Source organism: Desarmillaria tabescens (genome assembly GCF_030435595.1).
Source record: "Desarmillaria tabescens strain CCBAS 213 chromosome Unknown EV420scaffold_223, whole genome shotgun sequence".
Classification (NCBI taxonomy): Eukaryota; Fungi; Basidiomycota; class Agaricomycetes; order Agaricales; family Physalacriaceae; genus Desarmillaria; species Desarmillaria tabescens.
The window spans coordinates 16,833-25,248 of NW_026848522.1; positions in this window are offsets into that span (position 1 = coordinate 16,833).

Below are 8,416 nucleotides of genomic sequence, written 5' to 3' on the forward strand. Positions count from 1 at the left end.
GTTGCGTCCCCCGTGGTGGACCGCCGACATACTCACACGCCATTTTAGGCCGCCCCAGCCAGTGAAATCGTCAAGCGGACTAGCACTAGCGAGTCAGCCTCTGTCGGTTATGCTACCTTAAACGGAGGGCAAGTCCTCACTAGTTTCTGCTCATCACAGCATCCTTACTCTTGCTTAGCACCACCGGAGGAGCTGGCGGCACTACCACCACTGTCATCACTCTCGCCGCCCTCACTTCTGTCGTTTCCGGTGACTCGGCCAAGATCATCATCATCAGTGGTAAGTCAGCATAATGTTGTTATGGTTGCTGGCCCTGACGCCCTCCTTAGGAACCATTACAGGCAACACTGTCGTAAAGGTTGGTCAGTGCTCGGTGCCTCCGGCTCCCGTATGTTTTCCTTCATTTTTCATGAGTAACTACGTCTCAAGGACGCATCGTGCAGTCCTCAGCGGTGTCGGTCTTCGCGTCCTCGAAGAGTCGAACATCATCATCCACAATGTCAAGATCCAAAAGGTACTCGCGGACGCTGGAGATGCCATCGGCATTCAAGAAGCACACAATGTCTGGGTTGACCACGTCAATCTCTCTAGCGACTTGAGCCACGACAAGGTATGTTCTTCTAGGTTTCAAACGAGGTAGTTGCTCATTCATCTGCTTAGGACTAGTAAGTTCTGTTCCTCCCTCCCCAGACAAACTCCGACCGTTTCTCTTCAGCTACGACGGTCTCCTTGACATTACACACGGCTCCTATGGCATCACTGTCACCAACAGCAAGCTGTACAACCACTGGAAAGCTTCGCTCGTTGGACACCCCGACAGCAACGGGAGCGAGGATGTCGCTCCCAGAGTCACCTTTGCTCTTAACTGGTGGCAGAACCTGAACTCTCGTGGACCTTCCTTCCGTTTCGGTATGAATGATTGCTCCTTTCATCTCGCACAATGCTCATCGATTCTCACGGGCCAGGGCCACATCTTCAACAACTAGTGAGCCGCTCTTATGAGGTTCGAGATGTAAGCTCATCATTTTTAGCTATGTCGACCTGAACGACGGCATCAACACCCGAGATGAGGCACAACTCCTTATCGAGAACAACGTTTTCAACTATCCAGTTTCCCAGTGCTAGCAGTATCCATGCTTACGATTCAACAGGCACTGAAGATGCTATCTACTCCACTGATAACGGCTACGCCGTTGCTTCTGGAAATGCTAGGTTAATCCTTCATTTCCCACTACACTTGTCTAAACAGTACTATCACAGACTTCGGTGACGACGGTACGAATACCGCCCCAACAGGAACGATCTCTGTTTCAAGCCTCGGGTCCTCTTACACGCTCCTTGCCACCAGCAAGGCTGCGTCGTACGTCCAGTCGAACGCCGGCCAGACTCTTTCGTTCTAAAGGTCACGTCGCGGTAGAAATAGTTGTCAGGCTTGTCAATCGCTGGGAAATAAATAAAAGAATCTTATCGAGTCAAAAAGAAGAGAAGCAGTAAAGATCTCGGCGTGATCTGATCGTGATTTGTCAAAATCCCCCTTTCCTTCCTTCTTCCAACAATCATGGGTGAGGAAATGACTTCAGTCAGTAATGACCAGCAAAAGATTAACCACGTGCTCTAGTCAACGTTACTGGCGAGATTGAAATCCTCAAAGGTGAGATATTCCCTTATGATCATTATGTCGATAACCCTGAAGTATCGGACGATTATGTGCAGAGGCCATAAAGGAGCATGGCTCTCTCAACACCGATGGGAAGAGCAGTGTCTCCTACGGCGTACTCTTTGAAAAGACTGCCAATACCCGTACGTCTGATTTTTCCGAGTCGAAATAAAATGTCTTCATGATTTGCTTTCAAAGTGGAGGCATTGAACGGAACGTTACGCGCAGCAAAGCGCCAGAAGAAGGTAGTTTTAATCTCTAAGCCTTTCCTCAAACTCTTACTCTAGCGGTGCTGGGTCACGTATAGATTGCCTTCGACGGCGAGTTGCTGATGATGCCTACAGATAAAGATGTACAAGTTGTTCTGTTGGAGGCGTAGTCAATAGTTTCATGTTCACTTACAATTCCAGGAAGCAGGATCTTATATAGCGTGTTATGTAGTAAGACTCGACAGCACCGGAGAACAAATGAAGACATAACAAAACAACGGAGCCTGTAACAATAGCAACATGTACTATGAAGTTCCGCTTCAGATGTCATCGAGCCGTTGTAGCAGGAATAATTGTCCAGATAGTGTCAAAAAGGTATATGTATACAGGTATAATGATGCTCGATGTCCGTACAACTAATCAACGCAATGAGTATATACACCATTACCAACCAGCGAACCCTACAAGCTTACCGTCCCAGCTCCACCATATCATCTCATCTTCCTCATTCTTCACGTCAATTCCCAGATCCGTACTCGGCTTTTGACATGCGACCCACAAACCCTCGACCTTCGTCTTTTTCTTGCGGGTCCTCGGTCCATGCCCTGCGGCCCCGAGAAACTGCTCCAGAAAGTTATCCATAGAGGCCGTAAGATTCTGTCGAGGTATCCACGAGGGATGAACAAATCGTCTTGGGGCGTGAATCAATATATGTGTCTGCGTAGGACCTACAGTGGTCTTCGTGAATGACAAAAAGATGCGGCGTAGAGAATGACTTACTGATCTCAGATGCCAATCCGTTTCCACCGCAGTCCGCCGATACGAGCGCTCGCGAGAGTAGTCTGTCGGCAGTCCGAAGGATACGTTGCTCCTCGGCGAAGGCGGATGGTGGTGGTGGCGAAGATGCCCGGTCGTTCTCGTCGTCGTCTAACTCTGTTTCGTCTGAGTCGTCCGCATCACTCTCGTCCGAGTCGGAGGGTCCCGATGTGTCACCGTCACTGCTCTGGCTTTCTTGATCGTCATCATTATCGCATTCATCGTCATCGCTCTCACTGTTTCCACCTTCGTCCTCCAGACGTAGATCATCTCTCTGTCCCCATACCTTGGCCTCCAAACCATCCACTGCCAACATGACCTTTGACTTTGCGGATCCGATGCTAGGTCCCATCAAGATCGCCATGTACGCTCTACTTGTATGTACGGTTCCAGGCCGTTGTTCTTGAGGAAAACATCGAGCAAAAGCAGTAGATAAGGCGGTGAACGTCGTCCCTAGATGCGACAGCAAGGTGTCGAAAGAATCCAGTAACTCTGTCCGCAATTTCATAGTGCGGGCGTTAACCTAGCATTCTGTAAGTTCAAGACATATTTATAAAAAGACTGCGCACCTTTCCCGTGATCGCTATCCGAGCCAGCTGTGGAACAGGCCTTATAGCATCCTTCAGTCACCGATCGATTCCACAAGCACACTCAACTTACAAAGGAACCTGATTTTTCAGGAAAAGGACATGCCCTAATAGACTGCAGGCCATACTTGCAGCAAGAGTATCCGTTATTGAGTCCATGTCGAGCTGTACCGATGGAATTTTGCTTTCTTCAACAACAGCGTCTTTGCCCCCACTCTCTTCGACGGTTTTCACCGCTGGGGTATTTGTCATCGGTCGCTGAGTAGACACAGGTACAGGTAAATCGACATTAGGAGGAGAATACGACGGCGCAAGCAGAGGCATGACGAGAAAACGGGGAGAGTTGGCAAGTGGTGGTAGGAGGTGAAAAGCCCAAAAAAAGAAACAGACTTTCAATTGAAACTCCGCCACGCGTCCTCTCACGTGGTTTGCCGGTGCGGCATCACTCTAAGTCTTTCAAATTCAATTCTCGAACTTGTTCGAACCTCACTAGTTTACTTAAATGTGAACCGGCACTTTTTACGATGCTACATATCAATTGACAATCAAGAGGAGAAAGGCATTCCGTGATGTCATTACCACGATGAAGACTGCAGTGCCAGAAACGCGCACAGTCCTGAGTCGAGCTTCAAGTTGGCGTATGGAAAGTTGTGCTGTTGAACAATGCGCGCTGAGATTATCGAAGCAGATGGAACAACCTATTGCTGGCGTTTCTCTTCTTTCGAAGACTCGCTATCGACGTTTATACCTTAGAGCCGACGTTATCGATTCTCTTTATCTTGGAAAAAATATGGTCGGGCGTAGAATCTGCTGTTTTGCTCTACCTCTCCAGTCGTCTTTTGCGGATCGTACGTATCATTCCATACTCTATATTCTGCGTGGCTCATCCCAATTATCAGATCGAGGTGGGACTCGTTTCTGGGACTTTGGATTCTTTTGCAATCCTGGGTGCCGTGGCAATGCGTCTATGTTGCGTTGTCCTGGCCGCAATCCTGTTATGGGCAAGGTATGCTTCCGGATGTTTCTTCTTGGTATGATGGCGTACTGAACAATGTCCAGTGACGGTATTCATCCAGTCTTGAGAACTCGTGTTACGACACATTTTGAGCTGCACCTCATGCAAGGCAGGTCCTGTCTAGAAAGTGTCTGCATCATCTCACAGATGCGTTTATTTTAGCTCGCTTGCGCATCGACGTTCCCACCTCCCAAGGTATTTTTGCCGCCGATAATACGATAACAACTATCTTACTCTGTCGTAGAAACTAAAAAGTAAATCCAACGCCTCTGCACAACACGCATGGAGAGCATTCGAAGACGTGGTGTGTTTCCTTCAGCAAATAGTAACCACGAGGAGCGAGCTGGCTCTCATCGTGCAGGCTTGTCGCGCAACCGAATCCCCGCTATTCGCGGTTTTGGTACGAGATCACTGTACAACCAAGGTATGCTTTTGAGTTGATGACTTCGTCTGATTATTTACAATTTTCAGCCCACATCGGTTACACGGATAACAAGTTCTTCCAGAGAATGAAAAGTTTGGTTCAGATGGCCTCCGATGCATATAGGTCCGAAGTCTTGGGAAGCGACCTCGTCAGTTATATTATCAAAGGTACATCTGGCCTATGTATTTTGCCTGTTCCACACAATATTAATACTTGCTTTCGCATAGAGTATCAGAAGGCGACATCATCGCTAGGACTCACATCTGATGACTGGTCTGAAGTCCAATACTCTCGACCCACTGACCCTCTGATGAGAATATTTGAAGCCATCATGGGGGATGTTCCTATGGTATGATATCGCATCCTTTTCAGAAATGGGTTAGACCATATTAACCTCATGCCCTCTAGATTTACTACTCATTGGCAGTTATCATGAAACCATCGAAATTCTCTATATCCTCCATCGCCATCCTGACTTAGTCGTCTAAGACCTTGGAACGGTCACTGCAGAGAATCCTGCGCAACGTAGCCCATTTCCGAACGCAATGCGAACAGCTGAGGATGCTTTACGAAGCAGATAAGATCAGTAATAAACTCGTAGATGGAAGCTTGTCCTACCGGAGAAGTCACAAGGAATGTCCTTAGAGCTTCGGTAAGCCCCTTTTTTCAGTTAGAGCGGCGCCGTACCTAAATACTCTCCGAACTCAGTGATCTGTCCTTCTCCTACCCCGGGTCGCAATCCACCAAACCTGCCTTGTCAAATATCAACCTCTCCATTCAAAGCCGGACAGCTCGTTGTAATCGTCGGCGCTAATGGCAGCGGTAAATCCACAATTATCAAGCTCCTCGCGCGCCTTTATGATCCATCGTCGGGCCCCGATTCGCTCATTGTAGATGGCATACCAATATCTCAGTACCGAATGTCTGAGCTTCGAGAGGCGACAGCCATGCTGACGCAAGACCACTCGCTCTTCCCCGTTTCGCTCGGTGGGAATATTGGTGTAGGGTGTGTTCAGCGTGTAAGAGACATGGAGATGATTGACCATGCTGCTGAGCTCGGTGGACCAGCGCACTGTTTGGCCAAACTGACAGAGGGAAAAGACACGATGCTAGCGGCGATGAACGAGGCATATGGGTTCGGTGTTCCAGAGAACGAGGAGCATCCGTTACAGGCTATACTGGAAAGGCTCAATAAGAACATCCAGCTCTCGGGTGGTGGGAAACAGAGAATCGTGGCGTAGGTCTTATTCGCATTTTCCCCTGTTGCCCTGATAATACTTTGTCTGTAGATCCCGAACGTTCATGCGTTTTGCGTCTGGAAAGTTTGGGATTCATGTGGTGGCTGTGCAAAGGGCGCATATGCAACAGCTCCTTCTCACTGTTTGGGGTATACTTGCATGAAGGCTAGAATTTCGACAGAGGTCTTCTGACTCAGGCAAATAGGATCTAGTATTGGCATGCGCGCCCATTATCAAATGAAGCAGTGTATCCGGCGCTTCATGAATGGCCGGTGCTGTAATTGATTTAGCCTTATAGAATTTTGATGTCTTGTTTTCATGGGACTCCTCTGTATCTAGAAAGTTACCGTGAGAGATAGGTGTATTGCGTGAGGATAACTGTTCACAGCTTGTTTTTAATGCATTACAATGCAAGGCGGTGAGGCGCAGCATTTAATTAATCCCTGACCGAAAGACAAAGGGCTCCTTACTTTTACCACCTCTCTGCGCACTAGAGACATGAAGATCAACGTTTCTACTCTATGTCAGCAACGAAAGACTCAGCACATTCTGCAAATCTTAATATTTTTGTTTACCGTTGTGGCTATACTAGAAGGTATGAAGAGTATAATCCTGTGTACGTGACGGTCTTCGGAATCTTGGCAGCCCTTGTCGCACTTTTGTAAGTGGGTAGATAACGACGATGAAATAGCTCATGGATTGTCGTCCAGGGCGGTCTTATTGAGCGAAGCCAAGCACAGGAAAGAGGTCATAAACGAGTGGGATTTTTCAGTGTATGTACTCTTCGTAAAGAAAGAATTGCTTATTCAATAGGACATACAGGGCTCAGGGTCGATCTAGCTCACATTCGCTTCCAAAGGCGACTTCGTCCTCGCTTGTCACGCGAAGCCCGACAAACGCCCGAGGAAGAGTAGGAAAGAGAGGACAAAGGTCCCCATCCCGTGATCGTTCGCTAGCAAGGACGTACCGGATCGAGAAACTAGCACATATTCTGAGGAACAGACGAGTTTTTCATAGCTTCGAGATGGGAGTTTCTCAGCAGGCCAAAACAGTGATAGATCACGAAGAAATTTCATCCTGGAGTGGAGTACAGAGGGTTGTGGCAAAGCGAAAAGTGAAGACTACGAAAAAGAACGCAAGGATGGAATATTGGATAAAGAGGAGGAAAGGGAATAGAAAAAATTGCGTTCTGACTCAGTTATGGACTGACGTTGACGCCGTTCAAGAACTCACGAAAGATGCTTCTTTCACATAATGTTCTTTACCGTGGTTCGATATTGTATGTTTGCTGCAGTGGCATATAAGAGATTCAGAAGATGAGCAAGAGCTCGGAAACCCGGAACGAAGAAACCAGTGACGATGTGCCATTTAGCCATCTAGGATTACGGGTGTTCGGACCGATATTCCATACAATGCTCTCAGATTCACTCCGACGGGAGATTGGGCAACATTTCGTAGTGGGATTTCATGGACAAGAAGCGAACGATGACATACGGAGACTGATACAGACGTACTTTGTGGGAAGTGTGATTCTGATGAAAAGGAATGTAAAGGGTGGGTGTGTCTGAACTGCAGAGATGTCCGTCCATTCATTAGCCTCATGTAGATGCTGAGCAGATTAAGAGGATGGTATCGGAGCTGCAAATGATCGCGAAGGAGGCAGGTCACGAAAGGCCATTGCTGATTGGAACGGATCAGGAGAATGGTATGGTGTCGGCGATGAGTTCGTCCACGGCAGCGACGCAGTTGTAGGTAATTTGATGTTGGCGATAATCGAGCTGATCATCCTAGCCCCGGTGCCATGGCTCTCGCAGCTACGGGCTCGCCAGAGATGACCAGAGATGTGTACGCAGCATCCGGAAAGGAGTTGAGATTGCTTGGCGTCAATTGGGCATACAGTCCTGTAGCGGATGTGAATTCCGACATGAAAAATCCGGTTATTGGAGTGAGATCCTTTGGAGATGGTGCGTCATGGTTTGTCGTGGATATCACTGCAATAACAATTTGTAGATGCCGAGGAGGTTGCAAAATATGTTGTAGCAGCGACCCAGGGCATCATGTCGTCGAATGTCGCACCCGCTGCAAAGCACTTTCCTGGGCATGGAGATACCCACGTTGACTCACACCTTGCCTTGCCGCGGATCAACAAAAGTCGAGAGGAAATGGAACTGACGGAACTGATTCCATTCTGGAGGGTGATTGAGGAGAAGTGTGCTACTATAATGACGGGACATATGGCGCTGCCCTTGGTGACCGGCGGGGATATACCTTGCTCGTTGTCGAGGCAGATTACGACGGGGTGGCTGCGAGAAGATATGGGTTTCGAAGGCGTAGTGGTGACGGACTGCCTGGAGATGGATGCCATTGCTGAACCGAACCAGGGTGGCTGTGGCGTCGAAGAGGGCGCGGTTCGCGCACTGGAAGCAGGTGCAGATATCGTGATGATATGTCATACGATGGCGAGACAAGT